This window comes from Triticum urartu, chromosome 5 (assembly GCF_003073215.2).
Source record: "Triticum urartu cultivar G1812 chromosome 5, Tu2.1, whole genome shotgun sequence".
Lineage (NCBI taxonomy): Eukaryota > Viridiplantae > Streptophyta > Magnoliopsida > Poales > Poaceae > Triticum > Triticum urartu.
The window spans coordinates 659,912,667-659,935,069 of record NC_053026.1 but is presented as its reverse complement, the minus strand read 5'-3'; positions in this window follow the sequence as shown (position 1 = coordinate 659,935,069).

Here is a 22,403-nt window from a genome sequence, read left to right as displayed (position 1 = left end):
GAAGAAGACAATGGTGTGGGTGAAGGCTTACAGTCCTTCATACCCATACGTGTAAATAGTTCAGTAGCATATTTTTCTTGATTCAACACTATGCCATCTTGAACCTTCTTAACTTCAATGCCAAGGAAGAAATGTAGGTCACCCAAATCCTTGAGAGCAAACTCTGAACTTAGGTCATGAAGAAGAGCATTAGTGGCACTTTGTGAAGAACTTGCAACTATAATATCATCAACATATACTAGCACAAATATAACTGTGTTTGCCTTGTTATAAATGAAGAGTGATGTATCAGCTTTGGATGCAACAAAACCAAGCTGCCTCAACTGAGAACTCAACCTTGAGTACCATGCTCTTGGTGCTTGTTTCAAGCCATAAAGCGCCTTATCAAGCTTGCACACATAGCGGGGGTTTCTTCTATTTTCATACCCAGGTGGTTGCCTCATGTAAACCTCCTCTTCCAGAACACCATGCAAAAACGCATTCTGAACATCTAGTTGTCTCAAGCACCACCCCCTGGACACAGCAATAGCCAGTACAAGCCTAATAGTTGTAGCTTTAACAACAGGACTGAAGGTATCTTCATAATCTAGACCATAACGTTGCTTGAAACCTTTTGCAACAAGACGCACCTTATACCTGTCATTCGAGCCATCTACTCTCTTTTTAATTCTGTAAACCCATTTACAATCGATGATATTTTTACCTCTTTGCTCAGGCACAAGATGCCAAGTTTTGTTTCTCATGAGTGCAGAGTACTCTTCATCCATTGCACTTTTCCACCTCGGATCTCCGAGTGCATCATCTAACTTTGTTGGTTCTCCTAAAATACACAACATGCCATATGGTATAGTTCCATCAGTTCAAACTTTTGGATTCCTTATACCTTTTTGTAGTCGAGTTGTGACACGCGAGCTTGTTAGTTGAACAGGATATATAGTTTGTCGTAATGGAGGCAGTATAGATTCAGCCACAGAGGATCCTGAAGAAGCACCAGATCCACTTTGCACAGCAGATCCGGAATTAAACCTGGTGACCTGCGGTGTGGCCGCTGTCTCTGAATCAGAAGTCGCAGAAGATCCAGAACCCGTCGCTGTCCGCACGCGTGTGGGGCGAGGCGATCCCGAGCGGCGTGTCGTTGTCCCTGGCGCATGCAGGCGCGTGGGGCGCGGGCCCGGCGCTGTGGAGGCTGACGCGGCGCCTAACCGCTGGCTGGGCTGGCTCCCGCCAGGCGCGCGATCCCGCGCTGATTCCCGCGCGCGATCCAAGGGATCCTGACGAACAGGAGTTCCAGGTGACGCGGGATACTCTTCGTGTTCAGCGCCCAGCTCGTCTTCTTCTCGTACATCAAATATAGCATCATTTTCAACAAGATTTTGATCATTTTCTTCACCGTTTTCTGCACCGTTTTCTTCTGCGTCTTCTCCAGAAGCCTGCACAGGTATAGGCACAATACAAGAACTAGTAGAATCATCATTTTGGTCAGTACAATTGTCGCCCCCATGATCAAAATATCGAAGGTTAAATGGAAGAAGAAGAATTTCCTTCCTAAGGAGGGCTCCGGCATTAGGATGAAGAGATGCAAAAGGAAAGACAGATTCATCAAATACGACATCACGAGATATGTAGACCCTACCAGTAGGGATATCTAGACATTTGACTCCTTTGTGAATTGGACTATATCCAAGAAAAGCACATCGCTTTGAACGGAAAGCAAGTTTGTGTGTATTGTATGGTCTAAGGTTAGGCCAGCATGCACAACCAAACACACGAAGTGATTTGTAATCAAGAGTAATGCCAAAAAGTCATTTGATAGGAGTTTCAAATTTGATGACTTTGCTAGGGAGCAAGTTTATGAGATATGTGGCAGTCAAAAAAGCTTCATCCCAAAATTTGAGTGGCATAGATGCATTTGCTAGTAGGGCTAGCCCTACTTCAACAACATGGCGATGTTTTCTTTCCGCGGAACCATTCTGTTGGTGAGCATGTGGACATGAAACATGATGCGAGATGCCAAATTGCTGAAAGAAAGAATTGAGTTTCTTGTATTCACCACCCCAGTCAGTTTGCATGGCAAGTGTTTAGTTGTCTTTCAACAAGATTTTGAAAATTCTTGAAAACTTGAAACACTTCAGATCATTTCTTAAGAAGATAGATCCAAGTAAATTTGCTATAGTCATCAATAAAGCTTACATAATATAAGTGTCTACCAACTGAAACAGGAGCTGGTCCCCACACATCTGAGAATACAAGTTGTAAGGGTGCAGTAGAAATACTGGTAGAAATAGGATATGGTAGCTGATGACTTTTAGCTTGCTGACATGGATCACAAACTGACTCAAAGCTAGACTCATGAGCATGGAGAAGCTTATTTTTACTAAGAACAAGTTTAACTATAGCTGATGAAGGATGACCTAATCTACTATGCCACTTTGCAGAAGACGGCTTGATGACGACAAAAGCTTGTTTATTTGATGATGGCGATGATGATGATATAAGCGGGTACAGACCTCCCATGCACTTGCCCCTAAGAAGTATTCTCCTCGTGTCCAAGTCCTTAACCAAAAAGAAGTAAGGATAAAATTCAATGAGAACACGATTATCACGAGTAAACCTATGAACGGAGACAAGATTTTTTGAAGTTTCAGGAACATATAGAATCCTATTTAGATGCAAATTTTTCATGGGGGTTTTGACAACTGAACGACCAACATGAGTAATTTTCATACCAGAATCGCTTGCGGTGTGAACTTGGTCCGGTCCATGGTACTTGTCCCTGATGGTTAGATTGTCCAGCTCACCCGTAATATGATTTCTTGCTCCAGTGTCCGCGTACCAGTTGGTGTCTATGCCGTAGCTGTTGGTGACGGCATTTGCCTCCTTCTCATCATAATCATCTTCCTCATAGCGATCCCAACATGCACGGGCACCTCCTGCATGAAATATGTAACAGATTTGGCACTCGGGGTAATCCCGAGCTGATTGTTGACGTTGCTGCTGCTGCTGTTGTGGATGCCCTCTGTAGGTTCTGCCATTATTGGCGCTGGCACCAGAAGGAGTGGGAGGACGCCTTCCTCTGCCACGCCCCCTGTTGCCTCGGCCACGGCCTCTGTTGTTGCGGCCACGACCCCTGTATGCCAGATTTGCTGAAGAATTGAAACCAACATCTTCTGCCCCATCACCCAACATCTCTATCCTTTGGTCAAAGGCGGATATTTGGGCAAAGAGTTCGTCGACAGTAATAGACGTCTTGACAGCGCCGATGGCTGCCACCACTGGATCGTAGTCGCGGCCGAGACCCGCGAGTACATAGTCCACCATCTCAGGGTCTGAAACTGGACGGCCTGCTGCTGCAAGTTCATCCCCGAGGTTCTTCATCTTGGCGATGAAGGAGGAGATGGACATCGTGCCCTTCTTTGTGGTGGTGATGGCGATCCGCAGATTTCTAATGCGAGACTGTGACTGCGATGCAAAAATTGTGGTGATTACAGTCCACAGATCATAGGTATTTTCCTTACCAATAACCTGTGCAAGAATCTCTTTTGAGAGAGAATTCAGCAGATAACTAAGGACATGTTGATCCTTCTGTAGCCATGGCGCATATAGTGGGTTTGGCACCCTGGCCATGGTCTTGTCTGATTGCTGCTCCACCGTGGATGGGGCGCAGCGTCAGATCCATCTAGGAGCCCCGTGACCTACGCTCCTCGCAGGCCGGGCATCACTTGGGCTTTCCATAGGAGATAATTCCCCTTCATCAACTTCTCAGCCGGTGGAGGACCAAGGTTGAGGACGACTGCAGTCGAGGAAGCCATGGCGATGGAGAAGTTTCTGGTAGCTAGATTGGGAAGAGGACGGCTCTGATACCATGTAAGATTCGATGGAAGCGTTCCTACTCCCTGATGGGAGCCGTGAGGTGTTTATTTATATGAGACAGAAGCTCTGTCGTGGTGTACAAGAGTTTTCGTACGATCTCCAGGTGCGTACGAGTTACAGGAGGAATCGGGAGAGGAAAGGGAGTTACAGCCTGCTACGATTGCATAGAGATTACATCTGAAACGCTACAGCAGTTGTGTCGCTAACAGCGGCAACGCCGCCGTTCACCCATGCGGCCGCATCGGCCACACCAATCAAGGCTCTTGGCCGGGGCGCGGAGGCGGAGACCACGTCCGGCGCGCCGTTTCCTGTTGCTCCCGGAGGGACGCAGGATGAGCTGACATCCGTGCACATCTCCTCGGGCGGCGAGGCAGCGGCGGCCTCAACCGGCGCGATCCTCACCGTGCTTGCTGTGCTAGTATTTGTCTAGTGATTATTAGTGTTGGCTTCAAGCAAGCATGCACCTGTAGACCGCCAAAGAATCTGTGATTCATTCCCCTTCAAGTGGGTGGATAAGCAATCTCTGATATTTCTTTCATTCTCCTTTGAGCTGCAAAGAAGAGTCAAAACCAGGGCAATCTAATTACACTCGACGGTATAATAATTGCCACCGCTTCAGTGAGGAAAAAACAACAAGGCATGATAAGGGGCGCGACAACGCGTGCCTATGCCTGTAGTAATTACAGGCACATAGCATGTAAAGCAAGCAAGCAATCACCATTTCTATCAAAAGATGACCCGAATGCGCGCGGCACATAGCATGTAGAGCAAGCAATGAACATTTCTATCAAAAGAAGCCAGCCGTTTGCCTTTGTCATTAATCTAGGATGTGGTGGAACAATTGAGGATGGTGTGCGATACACACTTGCCATGTGAGTGACCCCTGGGAAATGCTTTCAGGAAGAAGCAATGTGTTGGCTAGCTTCAGAACAAAAAGATTCTTTGAGCTGCAAAGCAGAGTCGGAACAAGGGCAATCCAATTACAATCGACAGCACCGCTTCGGTGAAAAAACCCACAAAGGTATGAGAAGGGGCGCGCCTATGTGTGAGCTCTTGGTGTATTGATCGATACTTTCATGGAGCCTATAGGAGAAATTTGATCTTACAACCGAGAGGGAGGGAGGAGGAAGATGAACTTTCTCTACAAGCCTAGCCACATCCACTAGCCATTTCTGTCCAAGCCAATCATATCCCCTGAGACCCTAATCGCCCAACTCGACGCGACGACCCTAATCGCCCCCCGCGCCGCCTCCTCTGAGGCGACTCGGGGGCAAACCCTAATCGTCCCGACCTGCTCCTCCCTGCGTGTCCCCCCTCTCTGCTGCCGCCCGAGGTACTCACTGGCGCCGCCGCGTGGTACTGGTGAAGGTGGCGGCGGGGATCCAGGCGTCTCCTCCTCGGGCGGGGAGCCTCGGATCCATGGCGGCGGCCCTGGCTGGTGGCACACGGCGCAGCTTGGCGGCGGGCGGTGCCGGCGTGGACAGGTGGGCCACTTTCCTGGCCATGTGGATGGCAGGGAGGTGGCGGGCTTCGGCTGCGGCAGCGGTTCCTCGCTGGATGTTGGTGGCCATGGTGATGTTCGTCCTCGACCCCGATCTACTCCGATCTGCAGCGGATCCGGCCCTTGGTGGCTTCGGTCACCGTTCTTGGGTGCTGGCCTTGCAGATCCGGTGGCTGGAAGGGTTCTGGGGGAATCTCTTGGCCGGCGTGGCGGCCACTCCGATGGGAGTGCCTTTGGGTGTTGCTTCCTTCGTTGGAGGCTTCAGAGAGGACCTCCTTCCTTCCACCCCTCCCAGGAGCTCAGGTGAAAACCTCAGACCCCCCCCCCCGTTCCAAGCGACGACGACACCATGGTGGCGTGCTCCTTCTTGAAGGCGTTGCTCGGGGGCTGCTCAAGCGGCGGTGGAAGTGGTGGTGGTTCAGTGTCGACACATGCATTCTGGTCAGCTTCATCTTGGAGGCTGCGGCGACGTAGGCGACGCTCGTCTGGTGGAGCTACTGCCGATGGTCGAGGCATCGTCGTTAGTCTGCGCCATCAGGCTCGAGGTGCTCAGGGGGAAACCCTAGATCTGGGTCTTCCGGATCGGATGATGATAGCGTTCTATCGCTTTCCCTTCTGGGGGGCATCGTTTTGGAGCAAGTGTTGGCTGGAGGGATGGTGGAGCGGTGCTTCATCTCACACATTGATGGCGGCGGAGATCGACGGCATGGCGCTGTGGAGACTCGGCGTCCGTTGCGCGGAGATGGGCTCGCGCAGGAGGAGGTTGCCATCTGGCGTCATGGTGACGTCGATGGCAGAGTGGCCAGACAAGGTAGAAGCTTCAATATGATCTGAAGACCTGTGGAAGATGGCGGTGACGACACACAAGTGCGTCTGACCGGATTGTGCCCCAGACCCGGTATGTGGCTCGGCTGGGGCTTTCAAATGATTTTCAGATTCTGGCTTTTGATGTTAGGCTTAGGTGAGTGGTTTGGGTAGTGGCCTAGCTAGCACCCCTTCATCATATTGGATAGGAGTAGCGGCATATGCTGCCAAGATGGTGGATTCAGGCACATTGTTGTAATACTTTGTACGGTCCTCGAGAATAATCAATAAAGTGGCCGTATGCATCTCCCAGATGCAGAGGCCGGGGGTCATCCTTCTTTTCTAAAAAAATCATATCCCCCGAGACAACTTATTTTTTTAGGGGTAACCAAGTTTTATTCAACAAAAACCACAGAAAGTGGGATACATCTCTGGTCGTGGGGTTGGCCGAACCAAATGCGTTGCCTCGGACCTGAAGGAAATGCATACTTGGCTAATATATGCGCCTCTACTTTAGCGGCACGACCTTTAAAAGTAAAATTACAGTTAAAAGATAGAACTCTGCTATGAATCTCCGAGATAATGGCGCCATTAATTCCACGGATGTCCAAGCCAATCCTATCCCCCGAGACAGCTAAAAGAAAAACAATTACAAGGTCCTTAGACCCATTCTGGGCCTGCAACGCGAGCGGGCCGTCGAGGGTTGCGAGTGGGCCTTCGGTTTGAATCAACAGCAGCCTCCCGCCCTTCAGTGACTGGAACAGAATTGCTGACAATCCCTCCTTGTTGAAACACGGCGCCGTCGCGCGCGGAAAGAGCTGCTTGATGGTCTCCATGTCTTCTGAGGTTGCCATTTCGACAGTGCCGCCAATCCATTGCACGAGTACTTGGACCACTGAGGGAGTCCTGGATTAGGGGGTGTCCGGGTAGCCGGACTATGCCTTCGGCCGGACTCCTGGACTATGAAGATACAAGATTGAAGACTTCGTCCCGTGTCCGGATGAGACTTTCCTTGGCGTGGAAGGCAAGCTTGGCGATGCGGGTATTCAGATCTCCTACCATTGTAACCGACTTTGTGTAACCCTAACCCTCTCCGGTGTCTATATAAACCGGAGGGTTTTAGTCCGTAGGACGGAACCTCAACATATAACAATCATACCATAGGCTAGCTTCTAGGGTTTAGCCTCCTTGATCTCGTGGTAGATCTACTCTTATACTACCCATATCATCAATATTAATCAAGCAGGACATAGGGTTTTACCTCCATCAAGAGGGCCCGAACCTGGGTAAAAACATTGTGTCCCTCGTCTCCTGTTACCATCCGCCTAGACGCACAGTTCGGGACCCCCTACCCGAGATCCGCCGGTTTTGACACCGACATTGGTGCTTTCATTGAGAGTTCCTCTGTGTCGTCGCTTTTAGGCCCGATGGCTCCTTCGATCATCAACAACGATGCGATCTAGGGTGAGACTTTTCTCCCCGGACAGATCTTCATCTTCGGCGGCTTCGCACTGCGGGCCAATTCGCTTGGCCACCTGGAGCAGATCGAAAGCTACGCCCCTGGCCATCAGGTCAGGTTTGGAAGCTTAAACTACACGACTGACATCCACGGGGACTTGATCTTCGACGGATTCGAGCCACAAACGAGCGCGCCGCATTGTCCCGATGAGCATGATCTAGCTCTACCACCGAACAGTGCCCTGGAGGCCGCACACGCATCGGTTCCGACCCTTAATTCAGAGCCGGTTGCACCAATCGAGGATGAGCGGTTGGACGCCGCCTCGGGGGCTGTGATCCCAAAGGCGATCGAGCCGAACACTAGCCCCGCACTCTACAAAGCCCGTGACTCCGAGCGGCCGGACTCCTCTCCGGACTCCGAGCCCTCCACGCCCCTGCCGATCGAATCCGATTGGGCGCCGATCATGGAGTTCACCGCTGCAGACATCTTTCAGGACTCTCCCTTCGGCGACATTCTGAAGTCACTAAAGTCTCTCTCTTTATCAGGAGAGCCCTGGCCGGACTACGGTTAGCAAGGTTGGGATACGGACGATGAAGAAATTCAAAGCCCACCCACCACCCACTTTGTAGCCACTGTCGATGATTTAAGCGACATGCTCGATTTCGACTCCGAAGACATCGATGGTATGGACGCCGATGCAGGAGACGATCAAGAACCAGCACCTTTAGGGCACTGGAAAGCCAGCTCGTCATATGACATTTATATGGTGGACACTCCAAAAGACGGAGATGGCGATGGAACAGCGGGGGATGACACCTCCAAGAAACAGCCCAAGCGTCGACGTCAGCGGCGCCGCTCTAAATCCCGCCAAAGTAAAAACGGTGATTCCGGCACAGGAGATAATAATACTCTGGATAGCGCTGAAGAACACCCCCTCCAGCAAGATTCCGCACAGGAGGATGGAGAAGCCAGCCCTCACGAGAGAGCGGCAGACAGAGAGGTTGAGGATGACAATTATATGCCTCCCTCCGAAGATGAGGCAAGCCTCGACGACAACGAATTCGTCGTGCCAGAGGATCCCGCCGAACAAGAGCGTTTTAAACGCAGGATTATGGCCACAGCAAGCAGCATCAAGAAAAAGCAGCAACAGCTTAGAGCTGATCAAGATTTGCTAGCTGACAGATGGACTGAAGTCCTTGCGGCCGAAGAGTATGAACTCGAACGCCCCTCCAAGAGCTACCCAAAGCGCAGGCTGCTACCCCGATTAGAGGAGGAAGCATTTAAACCTACATCACCAGCGCATGACATGGCCGAACGGCCACCTCGTGGCCGTGACAGAGAAGCCTCTCGGCCCTCCACCCAAGCCATGCCCCGGCACCGCTCAAAGCATACTAAGGCACGGGAAAATGCACCAGACCTGCGAGACATACTGGAGGACAAGGCAAGACAAACAAGATCGATCTACAGATCGCGTGGGCGCCCCACGACGCGTGACGGGGATCGTCACTCCGGACACAATAAATCCGGCCGGGCCGAACACACTAGACAAAGCTCGTTCGAGCTACGTCGTGATATAGCGCAGTACAGAGGCGCCACACACCCAGTATGCTTCACATATGAAGTAATGGATCATAAAATCCCTGAGGGTTTCAGACCCGTAAACATCGAATCATACGATGGCACAACAGATCCTGCGGTATGGATCGAAGATTATCTCCTTCATATCCACATGGCCCGCGTCGATGATCTACATGCCATCAAATACCTCCCGCTCAAACTTAAAGGACCGGCCCGACATTGGCTTAACAGCTTGCCAGCAGATTCAATCGGTTCTTGGGAGGACCTGGAAGCCGCATTCCTCGACAATTTCCCGGGCACCTATGTGCGACCACCGGACGCCGATGACCTAAGCCACATAATTCAGTAGCCAGAGGAATTGGCCAGACAATTCTGGACACGGTTCCTAACAAAGAAAAATCAAATAGTCGACTGTCCGGACGCAGAGGCCCTAGCAGCCTTCAAGCATAACATCCGCGACGAGTGGCTTGCCCGGCACCTTGGACAGGAAAAGCCGAAATCTATGGCAGCCCTCACGACACTCATGACCCGTTTTTGCGCGGGAGAAGACAGCTGGCTAGCTCGCAGCAACAACTTAACCAAGAACCTTGGTAATTCGGATACCAAGGACAAAAGTGGCAGGTCGCGCCGGAACAAGCAAAAACGCCGCGTTGGCAGCGACAGCAACGAGGATACGGCAGTCAATGCCAGATTCCGAGGCTACAAATCCGGTCAACGGAAAAAGCCATTTAAAAGAAATACTCAGGGCCCGTCCAATTTGGACCGAATACTCGACCGCTTGTGCCAGATACATGGCACCCCCGAAAAGCCAGCCAATCACACCAACAGGGATTGTTGGGTGTTCAAGCAGGCATGCAAGTTAAATGCCGAAAATAGAGACAAGGGGCTGCGTAGCGACGACGACGAGGAGCCCAGGCCGCCGAACAACAGTGGACAGAAGGGTTTTCCCCCACAAGTGCGGACGGTGAACATGATATACGCAACCCACATCCCCAAAAGGGAGCAAAAGCGTGCATTACGGGACGTATACGCGCTGGAGCCAGTCGCCCCAAAGTTCAACCCATGGTCCTCCTGCCCGATCACTTTTGATCGAAGGGACCACCCACTAGCATCCGTCATGGCGGGTTCGCCGCATTGGTTCTTGACCCAATTATTGACGGATTTCATCTCACAAGAGTCCTTATGGACGGCGGCAGCAGCCTGAACCTGCTTTACCAGGATACAGTGCGGAAAATGGGCATAGATCCCTCGAGGATTAAGCCCACCAAAATGACCTTTAAAGGCGTCATACCAGGTGTAGAGGCCAACTGTACAGGCTCGGTCACACTTGAAGTGGTCTTCGGATCTCCGGATAATTTCCGAAGCGAGGAGTTAATCTTCGACATAGTCCCGTTCCGCAGTGGCTATCACGCACTGCTCGGGCGAACCGCTTTTGCAAAGTTCAAGGCGGTACCGCACTACGCATACCTCAAGCTCAAGATGCCAGGCCCTCAAGGAGTAATCACGGTCAATGGAAACACCCAACGCTCCCTCCGAACGGAGGAGCACACGGCGGCCCTCGCAGCGGAAGTACAAAGCAGCCTCCTTAGTTGTTCGGCGGAAGTACAAAGAAACTTCTCCAGCCCGTCCGCTAAAAAGCCGGACACTGTCAAGAGCGCCCGGAGTAACCTACAACAGGACCGCCTGGCACGTTCTGAGCAGGCGTAGCAGTGTGGCCCCAACCCCAGCCCTCGTGAAACAGCGAAACCAGTGCTTCGCGTACATAATTACGCCCTTGAAATTCCATGGGCACAGGGGGAGGGGCACTATCACGGCACGCCCAAAATACGGCTTTAACCGTACTAGGGGCTGCCGAAGTTTTTATTTATTTTTCTTTTACTTTCAGGACTCCATACTTCGGACGACCTGTTCGGCAAACCAACTGCCGCACAAATGATGCAAGATCCAGGAAAGCAGACAAGCCATGTCGCATTATGGAACTCCCAGGTGGTCTCTTTTACGAGCAGTATACCTGTTTTGCACACAATTCCGCGGCCTGCCCCTGGACAGGACATGTTAAATAGTCCAATTGTTTGCTTATCGCACTATTTGTATCGTTCTGCTTGGATCGCAGCCTTTTTATAAACAATGCATAGCTTTTTGTCTATCTTTTTGCATTAATCTCTTTTTACATATATGTTCCTTAGTGACATGTTGCACCCGTACACTGTGGTACGGCAAATACGCCAGGGGCTTCAGTACCCCTTAATATGGTGTGAGAAGTCCGAACACTTTCACAAGTGCGGCACCCCGAACTTATAGCATTATATGCATCGGCTCCGAATCATGTTTTGGGTCAATAGTTGGGTTTGCCCGGCTCCTATGTTTTCGTGCCTTACGTTCCGCTATATCGGCTAAGGTAGCACTAGGAGAACTACTGCGATTGTGCCCCAGTTGAGCTGGGCTGAGCACCTCAGTAGAGAAAGCTAAAACTGACTGTCATGATGAGGCGAGAGACCGGTCGCTGTTCGAGAGGTTTTTCGAGTCCCTAAAGACTTATGCCGCTTAGAGCGAGGAGCCGGCTTTGTCCGGCCAAGGCGTGGATAGCGCCCCGAACTCGGTCTTCCGAATACTAGGAGCTTCGCCGAAATTTAAAATTATAGAGTTCTATGGCTAAGTGAGAGTGTTCAAGCATTATAGTCCGATTGCCTTGTTCGTTGTACTGAACGTCTCCCTCGAAGGACCCAATCATGGGAAAAAGAGCGCTCAGGTTTATCCCGAACACCCCAGCACTAGTGGCATGGGGGCAGAAGCCGACGACTGGCCATCTCTCAATTTTTGATAAACGGCCGCACAGAAAGTAATATTTTAAATTCAAAAAGCATTGCTTAGCGCATATGAACAAGTTTTCAGCGCACAGGACAATACGAGCGAGTTCATTCAAAAATTACATCCCTGGTACATTCATCCTCCATAAGGCGGGCACCCGCCGGAACATCCTTATAATAGTTCTCGGGCTTGCGATGCTCCTTCCCCGGCGGCGACCCGTCCCTCACAAGCTTCTCACCGTCCAGCTTACCCCAGTGCACCTTTGCACGGGCAAGGGCCCTACGGGCACCTTCGATGCAGACGGAGCGCTTGATGACCTCGAGCCTTGGACAGGCATCCACCAGCCGCCGCACCAGCCCGAAGTAGCTCCCAGGCAGGGCCTCTCCAGGCCACAGCGAACTATGAAGCCCTTCATGGCCTGTTCAGCCACCTTGTGGAGCTCGACCAGCTTCTTCAGCTGGTCGCTCAAGGGCACAGGGTGTCCGGCCTCAGCGTACTAAGACCAGAACACCTTCTCCGTCGAGCTGCCTTCCTCGGTTGGGTAGAATGCGGCGGCATCGGATATGCTACGGGGAAGATCTGCAAATGCCCCTGGAGAGCTCCGGATTCGGGTAAGTAACAAGTAGTTTACTTTTATATGTTTGCTTTGCATAGAGAATGCCTTACCCGCCGCTATCTTTTTCACCGCATCCAATTCCTGGAGGGCCTTCTGGGCTTCGGCCTTGGCAGACTTGGTAGTTTCAAGGGCCGTAGCAAGCTCGGACGCTCGCATCTTCGAGTCCAGCTCCAAACTCTCATGTTTTTTCATGAGAGCCTGAAGCTCTTGCTGCACCTCGCCGACCTGCGCCTCAAATTTCTCCCGCTCGGTGCGCTCAGTGGCCGCTTTCTTCTCGGCCTCGGACAACGCCTGCTTGAGGGTCGCCACCTCAGTTGTGGCCCCTACAATAAGCAGTATCAATCCTGTCATTTTTTGCAATCGCATCTTTTTTATATGTTTTTCTATAAGGTATCTCTTACCTTATTTCTCCTCGAGCTGCCACTTGGCAAGGCCGAGCTCTTGGTCGGTCCGCTCGTGGCCCGGCTTCAGGGCAGCCACCTCCGCAGTCAGTGCGGCGGTGGCTAGCAGCGAAGCCTGCATACGCATATTGACTCTTTTTTGTTAGACTCCTGCAATATTTAATAGATCCTCTATTCGGCTTTTCTTTCCGAACGCCAAACAGAGCATCAGGGGCTACTGTCTATGCGGTAATATTTTTACATATTTTTACTTACCTCGAAGCCTGTCAGAAGGCTAGCGCAAGCTTCAGTTAGTCCGCTCTTGGCGGACTGAACCTTCTGGATCACCGTACTCATGATAGTACGGTGCTCCTCGTCGATAGAGGCGCCCTTAAGCACCTCCAGTAGATTGTCCGGCACCTCCGGTTGGACGGAGGCCCCCGGCTCGGTAGGCTTGCTCCTCTTAGAAGGAAGTCGCCTACCGCAGTCCGGAGTCGTTGAGGATTCCGGCGCGGTGTCCGGCACAAAGCCGGACTTGGAGCCCTGGGGGGTCTTGTCCCCTTTACTCCCAGAGTCCGGGAGGTCGCCCCGCGGCTCCTCCAGGACCGCCTCCTCTTGGTGCGGCACTTGTTGCGACGCCACTTCGGCGTCGTCCGCAGCACCGGGGGAGGTGGCGGGCGGAACTGAATCCACGTCCGATGAATCCAGGGAGCCGCTGGACGACTCGTCAAGCCCGTCCTTGGGCGGGCTGCATGATTATGTTCGACGTTAGGGAAAGCTGTGCAAACAAAGGAATATCATGAGTTACTCCGGTATCCGAATACTTACGATTTCGCCGGACGCTTGGCCCTGTCCGGCCAATCCTCTTCGTCCTCGTCGGCGTCGGGGGAGTAGTCCGATGGAGGGGTCTTCCTCTTCTTGGACCCTTCGGCCTCCCCTGCTGGGGCGGCCTTCCTCTTCTTTCCTCCCCCCGCTGGAGGGGGAGAGGTTTCTTCTTCCTCCTCCTCGTCTTCACGGGAGGAGTGTGTCTCGGATTCGTCGGACGACGAGTCCGACACCACCATATGCCGGGAACTCTTTCGAGTCCCCATGGCCTTCTTCTTCTTGGCCTTCTTCTCCGGCACCACATAGGGTGCCGGAACCAGCAGCTTTGCTAAGCGAGCATCGGCTGGGTCTTCGGGCAAGGGAGCCGAACAGTTAATCAGTCCGGACTTCGCCTGCCAAGCCTGTCAAAGGTGCGGGAGTTTAGATCCCGCATAGAGTCAAACTATGAGAAAGCTAACATCCTGTAAAAGGTGATAATAGCTTACCTCGCTAGCGTGACGCTGCGAGCTGAATCCGCGGTCCTCGGAAGCGGATGCGGGAGCCTCGACGCCTTTGGTTAGCACCCTCCAGACGTCTTCATACGTCGTGTCGAAGAGCCTGCTAAGGGTTTGGTGCTGCGCCGGGTCAAACTCCCATAGATCAAAGTCCCGTTGTTGACACGGGAGGATCCGGCGAACGAGCATAACCTGGACCACATCAACAAGCTTGAGCTGCTTGTTCACCAGGGACTGGATGCATGTCTGCAGTCCAGTCACCTCTCTTTCGTCGCCCCACGACAGGCCGTCTCTTTCCAGGACGTGAGCCGCGTGGGGGGTCCGGATCGGAACTCAGGGGCTGCGATCCATTCCGGATCATGCGGCTCGGTGATGTAAAACCACCCGGATTGCCACCCCTTCAGGGTCTCCACAAAGGAGCCCTCGAGCCATAGGACGTTGGCCATCTTGCCCGCCATGGCGCCTCCGCACTCCGCCTAGTTGCCGCGCACCACCTTTGGCTTGACGTTGAAGGTCTTGAGCCAGAGGCCGAAATGGGGACGGATGTAGAGGAAAGCCTCGCACACGACGATAAACGCCGAGATGTTGAGGACAAAGTTCGGGGCCAGATCGTGGAAATCCAGGCCGTAGTAGAACATGAGCCCCCGGACGAATGGGTGGAGTGGAAAACCCAGTCCGCGGAGGAAGTGGGGAAGGAATACTACCCTCTCATGGGGCCTTGGGGTGGGGAGGAGCTGCCCCTCCTCAGGAAGCCGGTGCGCGATGTCTTTAGACAAGTATCCGGCCTTCCTTAGCTTTTTGACATGGCCCTCCGTGACGGAGGAGACCATCCACTTGCCTCCCGCTCCGGACATTGCTGGAGAAGGTTGAGGTGGGAAGTGTGGACTTGGCGGCTGGAGCTCGGGTGCACAGAAGATGGATAGGCAGAGGAGGAAGAATGCGTAGGTAAAAAGGTGGATCCTTATCCCCTTATATGGGCGGATGCGACTATGCGTCCCCACCAGCCTAGTAAAACCCGCTTGCCTCCCAAGCGCCGTGATAAATGGCGCGGTTAGGTTACCCACGTCCGTATTGATGAGAATCCCGTAAATAAAGGGGACACGATCTCTGCTTTGACAAGACGTGCCAAGGAAACCGCCTCGCAAAACACGCTGAGGTGTGGAAGTAAAAACGATTCGAGTAAAGGACTTGGCAGCAGTGTGATATCACGCTGCGGAATACGTCAGCAGATTAGATTTGTGTTAATATTATTCTCTCTATGGCGATATGTGGGAACTTGTTTTGCAGAGCCGGACACTATCCTTGGTGTTTAAAATCTTCTATAAAGAACTTGGAGGAGGAACCCGCCTTGCAATGCCGAAGACAATCTGCGCGCCGGACTCGTCGTCATTGAAGCCTGGTTCAGGGGCTACTGAGGGAGTCCTGGATTAGGGGGTGTCCGGGTAGCCGGACTATGCCTTCGGCCGGACTCCTGAACTATGAAGATACAAGATTGAAGACTTCGTCCCGTGTCCGGATGGGACTTTCCTTGGCGTGGAAGGCAAGCTTGGCGATGCGGATATTTAGATCTCCTACCATTGTAACCGACTTTGTGTAACCCTAACCCTCTTCGGTGTCTATATAAACCGGAGGGTTTTAGTCCGTAGGACGGAACCTCAACATATAACAATCATACCATAGGCTAGCTTCTAGGGTTTAGCCTCCTTGATCTCGTGGTAGATCTACTCTTGTACTACCCATATCATCAATATTAATCAAGCAGGACGTAGGGTTTTACCTCCATCAAGAGGGCCCGAACCTGGGTAAAAACATTGTGTCCCTCGTCTCCTGTTACCATCCGCCTAGACGCACAGTTCAGGACCCCCTACCCGAGATCCGCCGGTTTTGACACCGACAACCACCATCTTAGCACCACGACGAACCACTCGACGCTCAAGAACTTTATCCATAGTCACCATTTCCCAAGGCATTTTAGGGATAGGAAGAGGTTGAAGTAGGCCAGCATAGGGCACTCTGTCAGGCTTTTCTTGCTGACAAATAAGGCAATGTTGGGCAAATTATTTGACAAAAGATTTCATACGAGACCACCAATAATTGGTGCACTCTTCTGTAAGTAACCAGGAAACCAGAATGACCTCCAAGAGGTGTAGCATGGAAGGATTGAAGAATTTTGGTATGAAGAACACAACAAAGCAACCCGTTTTTCAGTGAAAATTTGCCATCTGCAGAAGGATCTGCTGCCAATTTTTGCAACAGTTTTTCTGCATGAGGATCTTGAGCATAACTAGCAATTATGTCAGACAACCAAGTAGGCTGGACTGAAGAGACCATCTGCAGTTCTACTGAAGAATTAGGACGTCTAGAAAGAGCGTCAACAACACTATTTTCAGTCCCCTTTTTATATTGAATTGTGTATTGCAATCGTAACAACTTGGTCAGAGCTTTTCTGCTGCCAGAAAGTGTGCAGTTGTTGATCAGATAAACAAGTAAGACTACGATGATCAGTTTCAATCATAAACTCACTCAGCTGCAAGTACTGACGCCAAGTGCTCCACCGCTACAAATAGCCAAGTACCCCTTCTCGTAAACCTATAATAATCTGTTTCTGGGTCCCAACGCCTTGCTAACATACGCAATGGAATCCCTTACTGCATCAACACCGCTCCCACGCCTACGTCACAAGCATCAGGGCAATTACAAAAACTTTCTGGAAGTTGGGCAATGCTAAAACAGGTGCAGTCATTAAGGCTTCTTTGAGAACCAGAAATGCTTGGTTTTCAACGTCTGAACAACCCCTTTCTTAAGCAGTGCAGTGAGGGAGCGGCAGAGAATACAATAGTTTCGAATGAACTGACGGTAGTATCCAGTTAGACCAAGGAACCCACACACCTCTTTGATATGGGCAGGTGTAGGCCATGTTTGAATAGCTGAGATCTTACCAGGGCCAGTTGCAACTCCTGCACCACTTATGACATGAACAAGATAATCAACTTGTCGTTGAGCAAAAGCGCCTTTAGAAAGCTCCACTTTCCAGTGATGCTCAGATAAAAGCTTGAGGGACAGATTCAACGTGCTCCAGGTGCTGCTCAAAAGTTTGACTAAAAACTAAGATGTCATCAAAAAAATACCACCACATAGTGACGCAACCCAGGCGCTAAGGTGAAATTCATAGCAAATTGAAATGTCGAAGGGCCCCCTGTCAACCCAAACCACATAACCATGAACTCGTAATGCCGAATGAGTCTGAAAAGCTGTTTTGTACTCTTCACTGGGGCTAGCCGTATTTGGTGGCACCAGATAATTCTTCGAGCAACTCATCGACAACAGGTATAGGAAATTCCGCTTCGGTGTCATTGCATTTCTTCGAGCAGCTCATCCATAACTGGCACCACGACTTGTCTTTTTTCTTGACCATTAACAAAGGAGAAGAGAAGGGGCTATTGCTCAAACGGATCACACCGCTGTCAAGCATTTCCTGAATCTGTTTTTCCAACCCTATCTTCAGTGCTGGAGCGAGTTTGTAGGGTCGCATTGATACCAGAACATCTCCAGGCAATAGAGGAATAGTATGATCATAAGGACGGCGAGGAGGAAGACCAGAGGGTGGCTGAAAAACATGTTGAAACCTGTCCAAAAGTTTTTGTATATTAGGGTCAATAGGAAGAGCTTCAGCCTGCAGCAGTGCATAAAGCTCTACAACAATTAATTCAGGTAATTCAGCCGCAGTACCTAGGAGAGTAATATCTGTGCCCTTGTGAACAAAAGAAATCAAGTGGCATTCCCAATCGACTGTCATAGGACTGTGAGCTGCCAACCAATAAAGGCCAACTATGCCATCATAACAGGCCAATGGAAAAGTCTTTAAATCACTAAGAAATGTGTGACCAGAACAAGACCAACTTAGAGTTACAGGAGACAGTATCACCATTTTCTATCTTAACCTGGACCTGTGGCATTGGGACAATTCCTTGCAGCTGAAATGATAGAGCCAAATCTAAGGAGTGGGTACTGCCTGAGTCGATCAAAAACATGAGATTTAACCCTTGTAACTGAACTCGTAACTGCATCGGTCTGAACTGACACTTCTGTTTTGTTATCCAAAGCAGCAGCAGAAATGGAGATCATGTGAGCTTCATGATGTGAAACAGTACTGCCACTTTCATATTTCAAAAATAATCAAAAAAAAAACTTTTCTCAAAAGGAAAAAATCTCAATTTCATCTTGCAAAAAAAATTTAAAATGTTTCTCAATTTCATCTTTCAAAAAAAAAAGTTTCTTGTCGCGGCCAACCAGCATGCTTGGTTGGCCGCCGTTCTCCCATAGGTTAATGTGTTTGATTTGCATATTCTCCTCAAATCCATATGCCTTGCAGAAAGCTTTCCAATTAGAGCAACCGAAATGTGAGTGATTAAGCGCATTGTACAGTTTAACCCGGAACGCATAACCATGTTTAGTCCTGAGGTGAGCCCTCCTCGTTTCCATATTCCCAAAGTCTTGGAAACCGAGCATCTGCAACACATACAGTCTTGCATGACACGGAATGTACTAGTCGAATTGAAAAACCCGGAAATTACACGTTGAAGCAAAGAAGCACAAGTGATGATTAATTACGATGAAATACTTTTCGTTGCATATCGTACACACATCGAAGGTCTCTTCCAGCTTCACGGTGAAGAACCTACCATTTTGCAGGTGAGGCCCCCTGTCGCACAAACCCCGGTCATCGCAGCAGCATTCACACTCCAGGGTCTTATCATCGTCAGACATTTCCTGTGTTCAAAATTCAAAGATTATAAATCAACGGCAATTACCAGGAACTCACGACAATAGATCACACGTAGGGAGCGCCGAATAGAAAGCAACCTTTGACCACCTCCTTCACGACTCTATGCAGGACGAGGGAAAATCCTAGGCCAAACGAGGCCCTAGTTTGTGAGAGCAGTTTTAAGAATGTTCCAAAATGTTCTATTTCGGGTTTTCATTTTTCTGTTCTTCTCTTGCTTTCTCTACCAGCTTTTTGCATGAATAGTCTTTTTAAAAAGTTCTCAAAATTAAGAAATGTTAGCATTTTTAAAAACTCTTCACCAAATTGAAAAATTTATAGATTTTTTTGAATGCCCACAAAAGTTTTATTGTTTTTGTAGTTTTCCAAAAACAATCCATAGATTTTTTTTAGAAGTCTTCACTGTTTCGAAATAAATAAAGTTCTTGCTTTTAGAAAATAAAAGTAAACACCAAAGTGAAAACTACAAACCAAAAAACCAAAAAACGATTGGAAAAGCTTGTCGGAACAATGAGCATTGAATGGGGCGGCCCACTCGAGCATCCTGTGCGGAATATTGCCAATTTGACGCAGTTAAGTGTCAAATGGGGCTCACTCAGGACCAGACCAAATCACAGAATACCATTCCAACATTTAAATATCGCACAAGGAGCTATTTGATTTTATTTACCATTTTCAGAATTTACTGTTCATGTGGGTGTATTCCAGCTAGGGAGCAGATTATCCATGTCCCTAGTCATGGGCCAACCTAACTCGACGTGAGCATAATCTTTCTTACTCATGAACACGTTTGGAAATTGTAAATATTTTAAAAATTATGATCTTTAAATAAAATTGAACGTTCTTCAAAATTTTTAGTCTTTTTTAAATTAGCTAAGATTTTTGAATCTTAATGAATGCATGAAGAGTTTCTATAATTCTCGAATTTATTTATTTTTTGCTAAAATTCATAAAACAATTGACAATACATTTTTTGATTAGCTGACGGAATAATAGCCAGGTCTTTTTAGAGCTGGGCAGTGCCATTTGTTTCAACCATTTTTCATCTAAGAATGACACCAACTTGTTTTCTATTCCATCAGGAAGAACAGACTCGCTGCAGCCCTCAAGGCTGGAGACCCTCAAGGCTGGTGAGTCGGATAGCAGCAGGGAACAAAGAGCATGGTGTAGATTGTGGACGGTCGATGTTCTATTCGAAATTCAGTTCTTGCTTTGGATATTGGCACAATTCTCACTGCCTACTACCTACATGATGCACCATCGTAATATGGTCAGTGACTTCTTGCTGCGCCATATGTTGTAATGAAGATTCGTGGATAAACTCTCTTATGTACGATGGCAAGGTGTGTTTGGATAGGAAGAGGAGTTGATTGAACATATGCTAGCTACATCAGAATGCAATGCGGAAAATTGGATCTTTGCGATGATGGATCCTTTATCGCGTGTGGAGTTCATAAATCTGGCACTCACACTTTGGGCCATCAGGTCGGCTCGACGTAAATTAATCCATGAGGGAGAGCATCAACGCCTGATGGCGACTCACATGTTTACCAACAGATTCCTCTCGGATCTTGACCTGGCCAAGCCGATCAAGTTACATCATGGTACGCAGACCGAGCAAATATTCAGGGCTCAATAGTGGATACCACCTTGAGAAGATACAGTTAAAATTAATGTTGATGGTGTCGAGAATAGGGACCAAAAAATGGGTGCGATCAGTGTTGTTTGTAGAGATGGAACGGGAGTTTACCTAGGATCTTTGGCCTTGGTTATCACTGGTTTGAGTGACCTGGCGACTTTGGAGGCCCTAGCTTGCCAGAAGCTCTTGCCGTGGCGAAGGACCTTATGCAACAGCAACTAAAGATCGCCTCTGACTCTCAATATCTATCGTCAAGAATATTGAGAAAGGCACTTTATAGGGCCAATAGGGTCGTGTCATCAGGGAGATCTTGCTTTCAAGAGGTGAATTTGAAGCTTGCTCTTTTGTCCATGAAGGTCGTGCATTAAATATGGAAGCGTACCACCTAGCGAAACATGCATTACATTTAGCTGAATGGCCCACTTTTGGGTGTTAACCCCTTTTGAAATATCTGCAACAGTAAAGTTCATGAATTTGTAAAAAAAATGCACAAATTTGAAAATGTTCAGGAATTTAAAAAGTGTTTGGAAATCTCTAAAAAATGTTCACGATACTTCAAAAAGTTCACTAATGAAAATTCTTCGTGGATTTGAAAAATTGTTCATGAAATAAAAAACTTAACAAACTTGACAAAAAGGTCACAAATTTAAAAAAAATGTTTGCTAATTTGAAAAAAAAATTCAATATTTAAGTTTGTGAATAGGTAAAATGTTCACGATTTAAAAAATGTTCACAGGATCAAAGAAATGTTCACAAATTCGAAAAGACTTAAGTATTTTAAAAATAATTCATGGGTTCAAAAAATGTTCATGAATTCAAAAACATGTCTACACTTTTTGAAAAAACAGTGAACACGCCCGCTAGATAATCTGCAAAGCATCTTTTATAGAAAGTAATAACCACATGTTTATCCGCATATATGTATCTTTCTTCATAAGAAAGAAAAAGTGTCTAGATTAACCGGAAGCTAATGCGCGTGCTCTTGTGTGCTGGTATATATGCTAAGTGAATACTACCGTATCTGGAGATATTTTCATTGGGTATTCATTATTTTCCTGATTCTTAACCTTTACTATCTCCCTTCCATCTCTCTCATTCTATATGTATATGCATTGTATCCAAAGATCACACATCATGTCCTCATCCTTATCCTTTGACTATAGCCCCCCTTCAAAAAAACTCAGAAATTCAAAAAAAGTTCACAAATTCAAAAAAGTTCACAAATTTGAAAGTTCTTCATGAATGTTATAACATTATTAAAAATCAGTAGTTTTCGCCCCCCTTCAAAAGAATTTAAAAAAAGAAGAAAAGCCGGTTAGAAGACTAGACAAACAGGCATACGACAAAAAAAAACATTTGAAAGCTTCGAAAAACCGGATGGAAACTTCACAAACTGGAGAGGGAAGCTTGGTAGAACTGCTACAACGCTTCTGCTATGGGCCGATCCACCAAAGGTGTGGCATGCGTGATTGCAGTGTTATTGCTCGCGGCAGGCGATCTTTAGCATTTGCGCATCTCCATTTGCCCCCTCTTTGAGCCTGGCCGTTAACCTATTCCCAAGAGGTCTGCGTGAATGCTAGATTTACTATGAAATGTACTAAAAATGATTCTATAGAAAGAATGCTAGAATTAACTTAGGAAAGGTT